The sequence below is a fragment of the Pelophylax lessonae genome, assembly GCF_965119305.1.
Source record: "Pelophylax lessonae genome assembly, chromosome: 13".
NCBI lineage: Eukaryota > Metazoa > Chordata > Amphibia > Anura > Ranidae > Pelophylax > Pelophylax lessonae.
This window is the reverse complement of record NC_138780.1, coordinates 154,660,590-154,680,799: the sequence shown is the minus strand read 5'-3', so window position 1 is coordinate 154,680,799 and position 20,210 is coordinate 154,660,590. Positions and strand designations below refer to the sequence as shown.

The 20,210-nt window shown below is 41.9% G+C and overlaps 1 protein-coding gene across 2 annotated transcripts in view; it reads right to left on the bottom strand.

Annotated features, from left to right (window-relative positions):
- The window catches only part of AKT1 (AKT serine/threonine kinase 1), a 237,600-nt gene that overhangs the window by 113,684 nt on the left and 103,706 nt on the right, over positions 1-20,210 (bottom strand). The window lies entirely within an intron of this gene.

The window sequence follows — 20,210 nt, the reverse complement described above, 5'->3', positions numbered from 1 at the left end:
TACCTCCCTCTCCTCTAGAAACAGTGGCACCTAGAACATGAATGAAGCTACAACTGTCTACAGGAGAAATTACAGAACTCTTAAGTTCTTCATGCACAAGTATAATTTCTTTAAAAGTTTTTCAGTTTTTCATTTTAACCCCTTCATGCCTAAGCCTTTTTCTGACACTTGTTGCATACAAGTTAAAATCTGTATTTTTTTTCTAGAAAATTACTTAGAACCCCCCCCCCCCAAAAAAAAAAAAAAAAAATGTATATGTATATATTATATATATATATATATATATATATATATATATATATATATATATTTTAGCAGAGATCCTAGAGAATAAAATGGCGATCATTGCAATATTTTATGTCACACTGTATTTCAAATGCAATTTTTTTTGAAGCAGTAAACTTTCATGAATTAAAAAACAAAAAACAAAACTGTAAAGTTAGCCCATTTTTTTTGTAGAATGTGAAAGAGGATGTTACACCGAGTACCGAACATGTCATGCTTTAAAATTGTGCACACTCGTGGAATTGTGACAAACTACGGTACTTAAAAATCTCCATAGGCAACGCTTTTAAAAACTTTAACAGTTACCCATTTAGAGTTACAGAGGAGGTCTAGAGCTAGAATTATTACTTTTGTGCCAACGATCGTGCCGATACCTCACATGTGTGCTTTGAACACGGTTAAGATTTGTGGGCGCTTTACGTATGCGTTAGCTGCTGCGCGCGAGCACAGAAGGATGGTGCGCTTTACTTTTTCACATTTATGTTATTGTATTTTTTTTTTTCATTTTTACACTGTACTTTTAAATGTAAACATCCCTTGGGATAATAATAGGCAGCGACAGATACTCTTTATGGAGGGATCTGGGGTCTAAGACCCCAAATCCCTCTGCACTTAAAAGAATACAAAAAACGCCAAGTCTGGCTGTTTTGAATACTGTCATTGTTTTAAAATCGGACGCCATTAAGGCTCCAGTGACCAGAAGTGATGTCATGACATTGCTTCTGGGTTAGGGCTCTTTCACACGGGCGTTCCTTTTTTTTTGCCCGATCAGGTCCTTTTTTTTTTTTGTAACGGACACGGATGACACTTGTGTCATCCGGTCCGTATGTCCGTTTTTCATCCCATCCGTTTGCGGATGAAAAACTGACATAATGCATGTCTATGTAAATACGGATGTCTGCGGATGACACCACTGACATCCGTTTTTGCTTCAGTTCCGTTTTTTGAAAGGAAGAAAAAATAGGGTTCTCCTCCGTTCAAAAAAACTGAACTGAACTGAACTGACAAAAAACGGATGTCAGAGGATGATCATCCGTTGACATCCGTATTTACATAGAGATACATTATGTCCGTTTTTCATCCGCAAACGGATGGGATGAAAAACGGACATACGGAACGCCCGTGTGAAAGAGCCCTTACTAGATCCAAGACCTGATCAAAGCCAATTACGGCTTTGTTCTGGTCCCTGGCCAGCCGGCGAACGTGCCAGCAGGTCACTTGGGTCTTCCGGTGGGATGGGAGACCCGGGCGGAGCGGCGGACGTCCCCTCCCGCTGCTTGTGATAGCGGCTGAGCGGCTGCTTAGCCGCATCGGTTGTTATCACAAGAAAGCCGACTGTCCGCTCTAAAAAAAAAAAAAAAAGGTATCGGGGTGATGCCTGCCCGATACAACCCCTTGAAGCCGAAGAACGCATATTGGCATAACTTCGGTGTGAAGGGGTTATTAAGTATGTTCATTCAATGCTCTTATCGTTAGTGGGGGTAAAATCGACACTCAATTGCAGTGACAAGAAAAAGTTGAAGGAGCAGGATGGAAATTTTTTCTTGAATGAACACATTTCTAAACAGGGAATGTAGTTTTTATTCAGGCAAGTTCATTTACGGTTAGCCCCCATTCACAACGGTGCCACTTGTAATGTGATTTGACAGTTCCAAATCACATGATAAGTCACACCCCATTGCCAGCAATGGAACTGTTCATATCACCGTGGCTCACATTGCAGCCATTCTGAAAAAGGTTCCTGCACTACTTTTCACAGATTTCATTGCGACTTGCACAGACTTCTGTTAAATTCTCTTAAGTCGTAAGCCGCAAAAAATAAAATCGGCAGTCCAAAATCGCACTGTTTTGCGGCTTTCAAATCACACTAAAATATTGAGATTTCAAAGCTGCACTGGCGTGAACCAGGGCTTAAATGATATGTTAAAGGAAACTTTGAAAAGTATTTTTGAAGGACAATTAAGGACATTGTAAGTCATCAAATGCACTTATGAGAATTTCCATACATCGTTTGTCTTCCTTTTGCTATCCTGTTGCCTTGAACCAATAAAATACATCTAAAACTCCCAAAATGTGTGTCTGACACTCTTCCTTCTGGCCCAACTATGCACAGTCTTACAATGACTATTTCACCATATCATGTACGTCCAATTACTAACATTTTATTTAACATATTATTGTCAAATGACTGTTCATACATTATAGAAAAAGACACTTTTTTCAAAAATAAAAGCAAAACATTTTGGAGAATTCACACACCAAAGTGACATTAGAAGGTACGTTAGGCTAGGTTCACATCTATGCGGCTCGGCCTGCCATGTTTGCATGAGAAGAGCAGCCCATTCATTTGAATAGGCTACTAAGTCTGCATTTCCTGCAGGGAAAAGGTCCCTGCACCTTTTTTAAAGCGTGTGCAGGAATTTTGAATGCTTTTAAAGGTAGGGAAGCACCGATCCGATATTCGGATCGGATATCGGCGCCTATATGGCCATTTTTGATGGATCGGGGGATCGGTAACATTGACCGATCCCCTGGCTGGTCTGGTTTTTGCTGAGTAACGGCTCAGCCATCCCTTACTTGGTGCAGTAGTAGTATGGGATGGGAGCCACTACTTCCTGTATAGGTCCGGCTCACAGGCGGAGTGATATCAGATGCACTCCGCCTGTGAATGGAGGAGCCACATACATGAAGCAGCAGCTTTGCTCTGTACTGCAGCCGCTTGCTTTGTGTGTAGCTCCGGATCGGTTCCGGTATCGGTATCAGTGATTTCGCAACGCCATCCGATATCGGTATCGGGTCCAAAAAAAGTCGGATCGGTGCATCCCTAGAGGAGGGGTTTGGGGTCTTTTAGACCCCAGATCCCTCTACAACAGTACCTGTCAAGTGATAAAATAAAAAGGTTTTTAAATGTACAAAAATATCGGCCAATATCGGCCGATACTGATATGCAATGGCCAAAATATCGGTATCCGCAACGAAAAACCGATATCGGACGATCACTAGTACCTGGTATGTATTTAGTTATTTTAAATTGAAAGCTGAATTGGGCTTTAAAGAAGTAAAGGAAAGGAAGGAAATAAGTTCCATAGATTCAATCTCTCATCAGTTGTGGGAACCTTCGTATAATTTATGAACAATTATATGTTAGGATTACAGATCCTCGAGCCTCAATAACTCCGCTCAATACGCATTCACTATCCAACCCAGCATGGTACTTTGTTATGTCGGCTGGTGATTTAGGACGCACACAGAGGCAGCCAGCACGTCGAGAAGTCAAACTGCGTCATACACAGAGATAAATAATACACTGTATGTTTTGCAACATCTGATCCTTAAATGCATAGTGAATGTACAATTCTGAGCAGATGTCCAATGTATTACTTCTGCCATTGTCATTTTTCACAGTGACATATGGAGAACTTTTTTTTCATTTACATTTTGCAGTGCAAGTACTTTTACACATCTATAGGCAATTTACTAATCAACAACAGACTTAGTAGACAAGTGAGAATATTTAGTTAGAAGATTTCAGAGAAGAAAAATGAACTCTGTGTAAAAAAGGCAAAGTAAAACTTCAGCACTAACATTCAAAAAGTATGCTGGCCAAATATTTGATGGCAGAGAAGGGGGACACAAAGCCTAGGCCAGGGTTGTCACACTATTTGTCACACAGCAGCGGTATCGTTGCCCTCAAAGGGCAGGTTGTATCAGTTAGGCTAGATGTCCAGGGCACCCCACCTCACTTACATTAGATGTCAAGAGTCCTCCACCCTCCCTTTACATCACAGTGCACCCCCTTACCTTGTGCTGTTGATGGGTAGAAGCTGGAGGCGAAAGCAGAAAGTACAGGGTCTGGAGGAGGACCATGGGAAGGCTGGAGTCCGCTACTGCAGTCTGCTGAATGCTGAGACCAGGGGAGTTGGAGGCAAAGGGGTGCTGTGGCTGCACAGAGAGGTGCAGGATCAGTAGGAGAAGTTATGTCCTCCTCTCTGTCAACTGCTGATATAGAAGAGGGGAGGCAGTGACAAGCCTCCCAACGGCTGCACAAAGAAGCGCAGAACCTGACAGAGGAGTTCTTACCTCCTTTCTGCTTTCGACTGCAGAGACAAGGTGGGGGCAGAGACGAGGGGGTTCCACAGCTTAAGGAGAGGGGCTAGGGTCACATGAAATGTCCCGCAGGCCTTGTGTTTGACACATGTGGCATATGCTATATTACAGTGATGGCGAACCTTGGCACCCCAGATGGTTTGGAACTACATTTCCCATGATGCTCATGCACGCTGCAGTGTAGTTGAGCATCATGGGAAATGTAGTTCCAAAACATCTGGGGTGCAAAGGTTCACTATCACTGGGCTATAGTAACCAGTTCAGCCAGGTGTAAGCATAGGTGACAAGATTACGTGCTTTCATTGCACCAGATGGATAAAACTTCAGGAAAGCAAAAGACAAATTCCTATACAAGACAGAAAAAATAGAAGGGGAATGCCAGAGCCACTTCAACCTGGCCATGGGGGGGTCACAATTTTATACTTTGATGTTATTTTTTTTTTTTACTGTCCATAAAAACATATTCAAAGTTTTAGGATCATTAGCTACCTGGCAGCAATTAAAATGATGACAGCTGCAGATACCCACCCACATTATCCCCATCCAGCTGTTTATGAACAAAATTGGGGAATGCTGGCATCTCTAATACCCAACGGACCACATCAGACATCTTCAGCCCCAGATGGGAATAGGGGTGGGGGCAATAAGATTTTGATTGGCTTGGTTAAATTCTTCCCAGACAACTGTGATTTTGGCTAGAGTGAGGCCCCTCCAATCTACATAGACACATGGGCGAATGTATAGGTTTGTACTATGATCTTCACTTCTTTGGAAGGTCGGATCATGCATGCACAGTAATTATCTTTTAAGCACCACAGGCTGCATCAATCAACGGCCAGGCAATCTTCTACTCCAGTGGCAGCCCTAGGCTACTTACAGACTTAGAAGAACTTTGCCACCATCTGGCCAAACATTATTAGAACAAGGAACCATTATTAAACACTTCTGTTGACATCCCTTGGCCAGCAGTCTAGAAAAGAACTAGACAATAACTTACAGATAAGACCATTGTTGGAACTACATGTTCATCTTAGGTCAAATGATTGTTCGTGTATAGGTAAAGGTCTATTGTAAGACCTTTCAACTACCATTTCATATCTAGGACTAGCCTTAATCCCCATACAGACGGGCTGATTGCCAGCCAACATCGGCCGGTTCAGTATAAAATGGCTGACAAACAGCCCCTTGTAAGGCACTCGGTCCGACAGAAGCTGGACATTTGGCCGGCTTCTGTCAGACAAGCATGCTGGAAAACCAGCACCTGACCGACTCCCAATGAGCGCTCTGAGCCAATGGTGGAGAGTGCTGATCAGAGTGTATTGGCAGGGGGGGTGTCAGAACACAACAGCTCAGCGGGGGAGATCGCTGTATTAATCATTAATGTTGGATTGACCAGGGTGGACTGTTTTTTTTTTTTTTGTTTAACCCACTGGGTTGAACAAAAAAAAGGAATAGTGTGTACCAGGCTTTAGGCTGGCCATACATGTTCAATTTTCCTTTATATTCATCAAAAACCATATACGAGGTCAAAACCTAAACAACCTTTAAATGTATCCAATTAGGCAGGTCCTTACACTACATAGTTTAACCACTTAAGCCCCGGAAGATTTTACCCCCTTCCTGACCAGGGGGTATTTTGCGATTCGGCACTGCGTGACTTTAACGGACAATTGTGCGGTCGTGCGACGCTGTACCTAAACTGATTTGACGTTCTTTTTTTCCCACAAACAGAGCTTTCTTTTGGTGGTATTTGATCACCTGTGCGATTTTTTGATCATGCGCTATAAACAAAAAAAAGAGCGTAAATTTTGCAAAAATAACAATATTTTTCACATTTTATATATGAAATTCCCCCCAAAAAATGTAAAAATCAAAATTTAACATTTTCGGCCAATTTGTTTTATGCTACATATGTTTGGTAAAAAAAAAAAAACGCAAAAAGCGTATTTTTTTGATTGGTTTGCGCAAAAGTTATCGTGTTTACTAACAAAGGGAAAGATTTTTGTCATTTTTGTTGTTTTTTTTTTTAACGCGTAATGGCGGCGATCTGCGATTTTTTTTGCGGTACTGCGACATTGCGGCGGACAGATCGGACCCTTAACTGACATTTTTGACACTTTTGGGGTTACCAGTGACATTTCTACAGTAATCAGTGCTATACATATGCACTGTTACTGTAAAATTACACTGGCAGTGAAGGGGTTAACTTTATTTGAGAGGGAGTTGCTGTGTGTGTCCCTAGGGGCGTGATTCTAACTGTGATTGGCTGTGGCTTGAGCTGTAGGAACAATGATCAACGGTCCTACATAGTAGAACCGTGTGATCATTGTTTCTACACAGGGGAGAATGACAGGCGGCTTGTTTACACTAACCGCCTGCCTTTCTCCCTCTCCCCCGACGATCGCTGAGTGACCGGCGGACATCGGGTCCACCGGTCGCGCGCGCTCGCTCCCCAGAGCCTCACAGGCTAGTGATGTACCGGTACGTCACTCTGCCTGTGAGGTCGGCAAGTGGTTAAGGTAAAGCTAAAGGAAAATTGTACAAAAGAACTGAACATGTATAGTCAGCCTAAAGCTGGCCACACAGTATACAATTTTCTTTTAGATTTACCAAAATCATAAGAGGAGGTCAAACCCAAAACACTTTCACTTTGTAATCAGGAAGGCCCTTGAACTACATAGTTGAAGGTAAATCTAAAAGGAAGTTGAATAAGATAATTGCATAATATAAGAGCTCACACTTTTTTTTTTTTTTAGGATAAAAAATCTCCACCGATAACAGAAGCGGATATAAAAAGTCAGTACCTTCTTTTTTTGGTAACCCACCACAATTGCCGTGTCTTGGTTAGTTGTGTACGAGAGGACGATAAAAAGTGAAATGGGATTTCGAAAGGGATTTTTGCACCAATTTTGTAGAAAGCATTAGCATGGTATTAAAGTTTGGGCAAAATACTTTTTAAAAAAGATGTGAAAGTGTAATGTATATGTATAGCGCTGCGTAAATTGACAGCGCTATAATAAAGTACCTGAAATAAATAAATAAAATAAAACAAGATCACTTGTGTTCAGAATAAAATCCAGGAATGGTACAAGTAATTTGTAATCAATCTAAAGACAGGCAGTTGTTCTATCTTAAGCCCTGAAGAAGGCACATCAGAGCCAGCTTTAAACAATTTTTTCAAGCAGTTTTTGGTAAGTAAAAACTTGCAATAAAAAGTACTGACAGCTGGCATTAAAATTCTGGTGAGATCAAAATTATGTACATGTTATTTTCCAACCAAAGATCTTGTAGGACCACTACGCAAGTTTTTTCATCACTTATGTCTTAAGGGGGCCTATTCATTAAAAAAAAAAGAAAAAAAAGAACTAAGGGTTTAGCCCACAAAGGCTTTCACAATAGACACGACGCAGATTAAAGAGATGAAAACGTCTAAGAACAATCGACTCTTTGTTGGAGCTGATCCTTTTTTTTCCCCCCCTTCGGTTATCCTATAGTATGCTTCCTGTAGGAGTATCAAGTTTATAGTTTGTTATAGCATTTCTCCTCAATATTCCATTTTTAAAAGATCAAGAAACCAAGCAGAACAAGAACAGAAAGTAAAAGATGTGTAAATATAAATGAAGGTAATTACGAAAGTAAAATATCACTTCATTTAAAAGATCGCTGGTATAGAAGATTAAAGATCCAGCTCAAGAGTCAGGTGATAAAGTGGGAAAAACATTTTATGCTCTTTAAATTCCTTCAGTTTTTTTTTTAACCCAACTTTTTGAAAGTTTGAACCATAAATCTGAAAACGTGACAATCTCTGCAGAAATGTTTTCAAGCACGAAAAAAAAAAAAACATCTCACATCCGTCAGTGCGTAGTAAGAGTCTCTGTAAACAGAACATTGCAGTTAAATTCAGAACACCATGTGCACGAATGTTTGCTGTATACAAAACACACCCTTTATGACCGAGTGTCACATGCATGGGCTGAACTAATGTAGCTTTGTTCTTTATATGGTGTAAGTCTGGAGAGAGACACTGCTGCCCTCTTGGCATATGAAAAGTTAATCCTACTGAGAATTCAACAAGAATGCATTCCCCCCCCCCCCCCCCCCAACAATGCTTTACTGAATCGAAGCTGTCTAGCCCCTGATAGAGTGCCTAACATAAGAAACAGCTGCCACTCCCTAGGAAGCTCGCTGGGTAAGTGGAGTATAACGAGCATCCTCGAAAACAAAAGAATATCCATCTTTATTTACCAACTGCTACTTGCTTGTTGCTGCACAAGTCATTCCAAGATAGATGCCACACCCTTCAAAAGTAGAAGGGCACTGAACCAACAATAAAAGAACCAAAGACCACTTCAAAGGTTTTTTGCATTTATTTTTTTTTTTTTTAACGCTGAAAAATCTAAAAAGAAAGAACGTCAAGATGTAATTTATCAAAGGTGACAATCTTCTGCTCATCTAGTATAAAATTACATTATGCATTTCTGTAAGTAGATGTAAGCCTTGAGTGACCCAGAATGGTAGTAAACCCCAAACCAAAAATGTTAAATATTGCAGCTTACCAATAATTATATTTTGTGGCTGCATTTCCCCCCCCCCCCCCCCTCGGTTTTCACCTTGTGATCTGGCCAGTAACACACTACCTGTATGAGACCGCTTTCACACAGGCTTTCCGATCAGGTCCTGTCAGTTTTTTCAGGTGGACCTGATCGGATGCTCCATGCACCCCCATGGGGCAGCGGATGTCAGCGGTGGCTTCTCCACTGACACCTGCCGCTATCCGATCCTGTCCGTGAAATCCAGACAGAAACCCTATTTTCCATCCGTCTGGAGGATCGGATGAAAGATGGACAGGCGGTCTGTTTTCATCTGATCTTCCATAGAGGAGAGCGGGGATCTGACAGCTCCTCTCTGCAAAGTAAGTGGAGACGGACCTGCCATCCGCCTTGCTCAGCGGGGATCGGTGGATTGATCCCCGCTGAGCAAAACAGCCGCCGGGCGGAAAGCCCGTGTGAAAGGACCCTTCGAGTGCCTCCACTCTGGATGAAGGAGCAAAGGTTGCACCTTTGGACAGCAGCATACTAAGTCTGGGAGGAGGGAAGCATTAGATGGACTGGCAGATTTAGATACATTAAAACTGAAGCCAAACTCCAGCTAATACTTTACAAGTTACAGTTTTTCTTTTTGGGATAAAGATTTTACATAAATAAAAGTGGATCATTGTAAGCACTCCTGTCAGTCTTAAAAAGAGAAGTTCGGTTTTTGTTTTTTTTTCCAAAATCATTCTTCGCTAGGTGGATGCAGCATCGGTGCGGCACTGCATCTGTCCCCCGCTGGCTCTAAGACTGAGAACCAAGTGATCAAAGACAGCTGATCGCTCAGTTCTCAGCGCTCATGCTCACTGGAGTGCTGGGCTGTGGAGAGGGTGGGAATGGTTCCCTGGGAGGCTGAGCCAGGTGCCGGTCCAGGGTTGTGGGCAGATTCTGGTGTTGTCGCCAGTGGCGGCCTGTCCATTGGGGACGCAGGGGTGCCGCCCCCCCCATCCATGGATTCCAATGGGTTTTTTTGAAGCACGTAATTAGAGCCAGAGGCTCTAATAGGCTTCAAAAAAGAGCCCTGAACCCACCCAGTTGTGTGACAATAGCGAATGAATATTCGCTATTGCCACACTGATTCTCCTCCTGGCCAATTAGGAAGCGGGTCCTGAGACCCGTTTCCCCGATTGGCCAAAAGGAGAGTCCATGCTATTGGCCGAGAAGGAGGAGGGAGAAGACGCAGGGGAAGCCCAAGGAGGAGACTGAGGGGGAAACCGCCGCCGCCTGCCCAGAGTGAGTGAGCCGGCAACCGGGGGGGGGGGTGTTTAGGTGTGCGGGCTGGAGCTGGTGTGGTCCGTTTGCCGCCCCCCAGCCCATGGAGCACCAGCCGCCACTGGTTGTTGCGATCTTTCCCCAGCCTGGACCAGCTCTGTGACAACAGCCTGCTGTCTGCTGAAAACAGGTTACATGAGTGCAGAACGAACTGCACTCCTGTGATCCACAGAAGAAGTACAGCCAAACAAGCTTTGGCTGAACTTCTTCTTTAAATGGTTTGTTTCGTCCCTGTACCCAATATCTGCAGGGCAGCTTGTTCTTTTAAAAAACACCATTTACTGACAGGATCACCAGCTGTAAATGAAAGAAAACGAACAAAGCCATCATATCTAAGAATTTGCAATCTAATATAAATATGGGTTTGCTTTTGGGTTTATTACCACTTTCATTTGCATCCTCTGTTGCATCTTAGAGCTGCTGATCACTTGCAGCTTCATTACAGCCACTTCCTATGTAAATCCACTTCAGTGATGGCTGATAGGCATTTTTTAGGGCAAGCTTTCTGATGACAACATTGGATCATGCCTGTGTAATAGATGTTTCAACATCCACCTGTTGGCTCCATCAAAGCCCATGTTCACAATTGGGAGAAGAGAACAGAGTGCTCTCAGCCTTTAAGGCTCGATTCACCCTGGGGCGGCTTTAAAGTCACTCTAATCTGAAGCCGCCCCGTGCAGCGCAACTTCAGCGGGGCTTGCAAATTACTTCTCTAATAGAAGTCAATGCAAGTCGCCCCCAAAGTAGTGCAGGAAACTTTTTCCAAGTTGGAGTGACTTGAGTTGCTCCGATTAGAACGGTTCCATTGCACTAAATGGAGCGCGACTTGTCAGGCAGCTAAGTCACCCCAGTGTGAACCGGGACTAACAGGAGCTGCCCTAACAAGGACGCTAATGGCAGGTTAACAAGATATTGTTTTACTAAAAGCTGCAAAGAAAAAAAAAGAAAATTACATTTAGGGTGGGTTGGTAGTGCATGTGTGAACAACATCTGTTGCATTAGGGCATCCCATTCATTTTATTGGGCTGTCCAACACAGCAAACCGCACCATAAAAATATGCATATACTATTTTTTGCAACACAGAAGAATTTACAAGGACTGGAGAAGCCAGAATCTAGAGCAGCTGTGCATGGCAACCAATCAGTTTCTATCTTTCATTTTCAAAGCTTAATTGAACACGCTGAAGATAAAAGCTGGATAATTACCAAGCACAGCTGCTCCAGTTTTAGTAAATTCCCCCCAGTGCTCCACAATACATTATAGTGCATTATCGTGCGTTGAGGTGCGCAAGGTGTGTTGTGAGTGCAGCACAATACAACATTTTCAGTGGTACCGCAGCGCAAGGTCGTTAACCCAAAATGAAAATTTACACACATACGTTTACATATTTTAGTGATTTGGTTTATATGGGTAAGTATTGGATAAATTAAAAAATATCCTAAAAATGTTTTGGATTTCAAAACTAAAAATGTGACTTAAGCTTTTACAGTCAGTTTAGCATTACCATTGTGGATTATGGTTAAAAATTCTGAAATGCAAAGTCATATTTTTACATTAAATGAAACATAAAAGACAAGCGTCGCATTTATAGCTCTTCCCTTGATGACAATATTTTTTTGTGCTGCCTGTTTTTTAAATTTATAAAGCCAATTTCAAGTAAATTGTTTTAAAACCACAGTACTCAAAGACTGGGGAGTAACAGTCTGGATCAACGTGCATTACACTGTAAAGAGGATTAGTGGATTTAAACAAATGATACATTGTCGTTAACGCTATGCATATGGCATGCAAGTTCAATCCACTTCAAGTGTTAGCAACCGGACGTCTGTCCAGCTCTCAACAGCTGCAAGATAGCCACCCCTGAGACTGAGATAGAGGAGCCATCCACAGGACAGTGAACAGCTTTATACATACGCATATGTTCACCTAGCTAAAAAATCTGTACGAAAACCCATGAATGCCAGAATTTCCTATATTACCAGTTCATAAAAAATTACCATTTTTAAATAGGTTCTATTTTCCTCTTCTGCCAAAATGTAAAAAAAAAAAAAAAAAAAAATTTAAAATTTAAAATCAAAATCGTACTCGACAACTCTGAAGCTCATTTTGAAAGTGATCATGAATATTTTGTATAATCCGCCAAGACCCCAAACTATTGTATACAATTAGTAAAAGTATAAAGACAACATCTGGAACTTTGATCAATGAAATATTATGGTCAAAACTACAAACAAGCACCATTTGGTGAGGTCTTCCTTGCCACTCTCCCCAATATTGAAGTAAAATTATAAAAATAAATTAAAAAACTTGCACTTTTAGTAATTATTTAAGTACCAGTTAGTGAGGTCTTCTCTTGTCAATATTAGCCTTTTTCAACCAGGGTGCCCAGGCACCCTGGGGTGCCTTGAGGTCTCTTCAGGGGTGCCTTGGCCAAATGCCTAAAAATTGCCGCAAAATTGTATACAAGCCAGCAGATGGATGAAGCCTCTCTTTTAGTTACACAAAGCCACAAGTTTTCATTGTGCACCATTACGACCTTCTAGCCGCCCACGTCCTAACAACCATTGACCCTTGCCTGCCCCTCTCTGTCAGTGCTGGGGTCACCTTAAGAGTCATGGAGAAAAATTGAGGGAGAAGAGAAACATTGGAATACTAGTCAGTACCAGTGTGCAAAAGTGTATTGGATTTGGAAGAATAAATCACCTCTAATGTTAGGTTTCTTATGTGTGTGGATGTTGATGCATTGTGTAAAACTATTAGAATAGTTTTTTACATTTTAGAATGGGGTGCCTCAGAACTGTCCATAATTTTAAAGGGTGCCTTGACTGAAAAAAGGTTGAGAAATGCTGGTCAATATCACCAAATCTAATGATAAAAGAAGAAAATATATAAAAAAATAATCTTTACTTTCGGCAATTTTACTGATTAGTTAATTTTGTAAAAGTTGTATAGTTCAATAGGCTTCTTAATAATTACATATCTTTATTTTCGACAATTTTACAGGTACTGATTAGTGTTCTTTTACTGCCATTTTCCCCAAAACAAAATAATAAAAAAAAAAATTTACAAAATTTATACAAGTTAATTTTGTAAAAGTTGTAACGTTCAATAGGCTTCTTAGTAATTACATAATATCTTTACTTTCGGCAATTTTACAGGTACTGATTAGTGTTTTTTTACTGAAATTCTCCCCAAAACAAAACAAAAAAATTTACAAAATATATATAAGTTAATTTTGTAAAAGTTGTAACGTTCAATAGGCTTCTTAATAAATACATAATATTTTTACTTTCGTCAATTTTACAAGTACTGATTAGTGTTCTCTTTTACTGCCATTCTCCCCAAAACAAAACAAAATAAAAGTAAAAAAAAAATAAAAAATTTACAAAATTTATACAATTTAATTTTGAAAAAGTTGTAACTTCAATAGGCTTCCTTATAATTACATAATACGGATAACTGGCTCAAACCATTATTTTTGGTATATTGAGGCACTTCCAGACAGCTAATTTTTAATCTACTTACATAAGTTTTTACCACAGTCTAAATAGAAAAAAAACCCTCTGAAAATCCACTTGCCAGTCGTATTATGGGATTTAGACAGCTTGGGAAAAAAAAATTATGCAAATGCAATTCCCAATATGCACACCAACAGACAAGGACCTCTGCCTTGTTTGTCTATTCACAGTGGTACAGAAGGGGGCCATGTCTTTTGTTATTTTTTTTCTTCTCGTGGACACTCTCTGGATGTGTTCTCAGCCTTTGCCTCCAGCATACAGCTGCGGACGCTCTGGCTGTGCCCTGAATCTCAATGAGGCGGCTTAGACTGCAGTCAAGGGTGCTTCCCAATGGGGAGGTCAAGCCTGAGTCAGCAGACTGTCTGCACCAGACTGGCGCTCCACAGCTTATCCCGGCTCTCTGCCTTTCACGGACCATATAAGGCAGTTCCCACTGTCACAACAAGCTAATTCAGTGCTGGGCAAATCCGTTCCCCCTGCTTTATTCTTACTCATTTTCCATGCAGCTGGATAGCAGTACATTACATCCCAGGCCCCTGCAGCAGCATGTGTGACAATGACTGCCGGCAACAGGTTAAGAAGAAATGCTTCTGCCTTAAGTAGCGCCCTGGCTATTCTGCACTTGCAACGTTTCTCACGCTCAGACAAAGCTACGATATCCGGCACCTGCTTAATTATCATATCTTCTGAACAGGTTCCCCCTGCTCCCCCGATCCCTAATGAGGCTGATGTTAAAAAGTACAATTTGTCAAAAGGACAGAAGGGGTAAAATATTGCCCAAGAGTGAGAAGAAAAAGAAGACAAAAAGAAAAAAAAAGAAAAAATTGGGAAAGAAGTAGAAGTTGGAAGGTTTTTAAATTGTAATCAATGTATCCATTAAAATTTAATTTATTTTCAATATCGTAAATGTTATATTTTGTTTTATGCGCTGCAAATATCAATCTGCGGCATTAAGAAATAAAATGTCCATTTGTTATACTTTTAATTGAAAAACAGGCATTCAAATGAGAAGTTGAGCCAAAAATCTGTACGTGAAAAAAAAAGAAAAATCTACAAATTGGCAAAGATTAAATGGATTTAAAATGGTAATAAGTAAGAAACTAAAGAGTGCAGATGACTGTGCTTTTAATATCAGAGATTGATAATTGGCAACAACTAAAAGCTACTACAAAAATGGTGCCAGGATAAATAAAATAGTGTAAAAAAAAAAAAAAAAAAATTATACGTGTAATGTTATTTTAAAAACAAACTTTTTTTTTTTTTTTTTTTTTACAGTAGGAACTCTTGAAATAAGAAACATCTTCAGATTTTTTTTTTTTACTACTGCCTTCCCAGCCTTGGATTTTCCCTTCACTTCCCTTTCATGTACACACACACACCAAAAAAAAAAAAAAAAAATCATCTTCAAAATACGGAAAATCTCCAGTTGTTGCTGGAACAACTTTTGGAAGTTTTCCCATTAATTCCTGTTCCTTTTCTATTCCCTCAATCTTCCCATGCAATATTATTCCCAAGTCAGATTACCAGCAAATAAAATGTTAAAACCACTACAAACCAACCATTCATTCAAGGTTTTTTGTTTCCCAAAGTATCTCTTGGTTGCAGTCTGCACTCCATATTTACACCAGTGTGTTCAGGCGGTAATCACTGGATTTTTTGTCTACAGATCCTGTGTTGTCCTTAGTATGCAGTGAGAAGAAAATAAGTCCCCTTTAATGAAATGCAGACACCATGAGAAAATACAAATCAGAGGGACAGTATGACAAAGGGGACATCCCAGAAACCGTCATTTTTCATGGTCCCCCGTCATTTGGTTAAATAGATTCTGACCTCTTCTGACTCTATCCGGGTTCTTTGTTCCCCGTCTATAGACTAGCACTGCACCAGCCACTCAACTCTGTAGGGTATTAGCCACTTCAGTATTTACTAATGTGGATCTGTAGTGAGTGTTGTAACAAACAGCAGCCAATCAGAACCGTACATCTATGGCTTACCTAATTTTTATTAATGTAGCCTATAACATTCTTCAGTGCTCCAGAAAGTACATAGACGTAATCACATCATTTATGGGGTTGGGTACGGTATTCTATTGTTCTTCCAGAGGAACCCAGTTTGTCCTGGTCTGACTACCAAGGTGCTTTTTTCCTACCACTCACTCCTTTGGTGAGAGCTACATGTTTTCATTTTATATGTCACTATCTACTTCGATTCCTCACCTGGGTTCACGATTACGGACACCATGTTTTGGGCTTCACTCCTCACTACAGTATATCATTGGACATGCACTATTTACATTGACATTATTATTACCAGGGTGTTTGTCAGCTGGAACTTGGTGAAACTCCGTTCCACCACCTCTGGCTCAGGCCCTCTGCTCACCAGCCAGCCCAGCTTCTGGGTTTTACAAGTGACAGCTTGTCTCCCAATGGCTCCCACAGATACAATCTCCTAAGCATCTCTTACTGGGTGCAGGAAGGGGACAAGGGGGATGCCGGTGTTGTAAAATTTCATCGGACCCGTGAAAATTCCGGACCCTCGTCACTTCCGGGGACGCTACGTCACCACCACAGCTGTTGCGAGCCCCGGTGCGCATGCGCACAAGACATTTTCCAGGTCCGATGAAATTTTAAGACTTTGCTAACAGCTGATTGAGAGGAGCAGGAGGGGCTGAGGTAGGATGACAACACCGCCGCGGGAAAATTTTATAACACCGCCGCATCATCGAGCAAGGAACATGTTGCAGAGCTGACTTAGTTAATGGAGAACTAATAGAGAACCCCTCTAATTCTCTATTAGTTTCCATAGAGAATGCAGAATTCACCTCTATGTGAGGGCGGAAGTCTATGGACCTCAGGCGGAGGTATGTGTCAGTAAGGGCGGAAGTATCGGTAGAACAAGCGGAAGTGGGTCTATGTGAGGGCGAAAGTCTAGGGACCTCCGGCGGAGTTCTAAAATTATATATATTCACTTGCTTCCCGCCTAGCTCTGCAACATGTTCCTTGCTCGATGATGTGGCGGTGTTGTAAAATTTTCCCACGGCGGTGTTGTCGTCCTACCTCAGCCCCTCCTCCTCCTCTCAGTCACTACGTCACCACCGGGGCTCGCTCCAGCTGGTGGTGACGTAGTATCACCGGAAGTGACCGGAAGTTACGAGGGTCCGGAATTTTCACGGGTCCGACTACATTTTAGAACACCGGTGCCATGCGGATGCTGACACCCCCACTGGATAATCTCTCTGCAAGTGAGAGTGTCGGAGCCACCTACAGTGAGGTTGTGGTTGAGTTCCTGCACCTATTTTCTGAGAAAAAAAGCCCTGATTATTACTCTCCACAAAATATCCTTTGAGACACACATTGCATCTCTTTTGATTTCTAATGGGGACCCCACTCCATGGTTCACCATTTTTTATGTTGTCTTCAACCTGCTGACCACTGCCACAGCTCCCGGAGATGAGTCCCCCATCAGGTCTTTGGCTCTCAGTCCCCTATTTGGAACCTATAGCTGACTTGCGAGTAACCCGGGGGGGGGTTCTTGCCCCCCCCCCCCCACTTTACTTTTCCTTCCTCTCTCTTTCTTTGCATCAAACATCAGACTACATATACTGTATATGCACTTTATTGCAGATACAAGCATATGTACCCTGCATCGGCTCCCGATGAGTGGAATTAACCCACAAAACACATAGATCCCCTTTTGATGCCAAGTTATTACTACTGTCTGATCAAATACTTGCTTTTACAATCATGATCCATCAATTATATATATATATATATATATATATATATATATATATATATATATATTTTTTTTTTTTTTTTAAGTTATTTACAGAGGTCTAGGTCACAAACCCACACCACAGTGGTGCGGCTATATATATATATATAAATCTCGATCATGTGTTATTAATGAGAAATACTATTTATTCACTGCATTTTGTTACAACTCAATGTGTGTTTATGTACCAATGAACATGATCTTAAATATCAACTTTTTCATCATATCATAGCCGTGTGCTTCATTTTAAGTCCCAAATTTCCCTCCTCTTATCTGTACCAGGGATGGAGGCATATGACTCCACCCAGTCATTCCCTTATTCAAAGTGCCATCTATCCCCCCTTTTTCAACCCAGGTTGCCCTAGTTGAAAACGAAACTTTGGAAGTAAAATAGGGGGCTGTCATGGCAGATCTCCATCTACAAATGCTCACTGCTTGGCTGTCAGGCTCTCGGACACTGACCAGGAGCAAACATATAAGTTAAAAAGTCAACACTTCTTATCTGCTTAAACTGTTCCATGCCAGGGACTCAGAATCTAAAGCTTAGTACACACGATCAGTTTTTTTTTTTTGTTCATCCCAGCAGAGCTTTGGAGGAGCCCCTGTACTAACTATTCAATGTTAGTACAGTGATCTCCCCACTGAGCTATTGACAAGGGGACTGCACCTCCCACCCCCAGAACACACCGGTCGGATGCTAATAGGATGCTGGTTTTCCAGCATGCCCATTCACCTGGCTTCTGTCAGACAGGCTGGTGTACACACAGGCCGAATGTCAGCTGGTTTCAGTTGAACAGGCCAATACCAGACGATATTTGGCCTGTGGGTACCTGGTATAAAGTAGTTCTAAACCCTAAACATTTTTTTACCTTAATGCATTCCTTGCATTAAGGTAAAAAAAAATGTTTAGGCATCAGCATCCCCTCTCACACTCACTAACACTAACACTTTTACCTGAGCCCTCATTCGATCCAGCACTGTGCACGTCTGCAGCTCTTCTCTCCCCTCACTTCCGGGTCTCGCCGGCTTTGCTCGCTGGCTCCCAGTACTGTCAAGCAAAGCCAGTGAGATGGGAGCCTGAGTCCCGCTGTGTGCGTCAATGGATGCAGCAGCGGTGCTCAGGCATGAGCAATCACGAGTGACCCCATGGGAAGCGGCTTCAGGCATTGGACAGAATGGAGGAGCCAGGAGCGCAGACAGGGGACCCAATAAGGAGGTGGTTCACGGCCACTCTGTGCAATTCTATTGCACAGAGCAAGTAAGTATAGACATGTTTCTTAGTTACAAAAAAAGAAAAAAAAACCTTCACAATCACTTTTAGAAAAGCCAATGGATTAGCATGACAGGCCAGGCAAGGAGAATCATTTGTAGAAGAGGCAACAAAAGCAATCACCAAAATTGTAGTAGGGGCTTTCATTTTATAATGTATTTTTATTACTTTGATGATTGTAATAGTCATTAATGTGTTTTTGTAACTTTTATTTTCTGGGAAAAAAAAAAAAAAAAACAACGGGGTTGATTTACTAAAACTGGAGTGCAAAATCTGGTGCAGCTGTGCATGGTAGCCAATCAGCTTCTAACTTCAGCTTGTTTAAATAAGCTTTGACAAAAAATAAATAAAAACCTGGTTTTGTATGCAGAGCTGCCCCAGATATTGCATTTTCCAGTTTTTGTAAATCAACCCCAAAGGCTTATTTTAGTAAACCTGCAGCAAGTGCATTAACCCTTAGTAACTAACCTGCTGCAGCATGCAAGCCATGCCATGCTAGAACTCACACTTCCACCACTGCCTGTTGGCCACATGCTGCCTCCTTGGTCCCATATGTCAATGATCTAGCAGCTATGACATAAAAAGGACTACAGATCTTTAATCTAAAACATCAAAAAGTGATGCTGACCAAGAGCAGCCTCTGTGTACTGCTGGGAGGTCCTGCAGCTGTGACAAACAGACTGAAGTCAGCATTCCTTGAGAGTAGAAAGAGCCACCGATGCAGAGCAGGGAACAGTTCCATCTCTAGGACATCAATACTCTGCATTATGCTGTGTCCACAAAACACACTGACGCAGAGGATATAGAGGCCGCAGGCGGCTAAAGTACTGCATGCTCTGCCATGGTCACCTCTAAAGGAAACCTGTGCTGAGAGAACAGAGGTGGCCATTGGGGACCTCTCCTGTAAATGCTGTCTGGCCATCACAATAATCCAATGGCTTTGGTACTTTCTGCAGCACTGACCAAGGAGAAGTATACAGATCACAGGTTCTGACCCTCCAGTCTGCCTGCTTTGGTACGTTCTGCAGCACTGACCCAGGAGAAGTATGCAGATCACAGGTTCTGACCCTCCAGTCTGCCTGCTATGGTACGTTCTGCAGCACTGACCCAGGAGAAGTATACAGATCACAGGTTCTGACCCTCCAGTCTACCTGCTTTGGTACGTTCTGCAGCACTGACCCAGGAGAAGTATGCAGATCACAGGTTCTGAACCTCCAGTCTGCCTGCTTTGGTACGTTCTGCAGCACTGACCCAGGAGAAGTATGCAGATCACAGGTTCTGACCCTCCAGTCTACCTGCTTTGGTACGTTCTGCAGCACTGACCCAGGAGAAGTATGCAGATCACAGGTTCTGACCCTCCAGTCTGCCTGCTATGGTACGTTCTGCAGCACTGA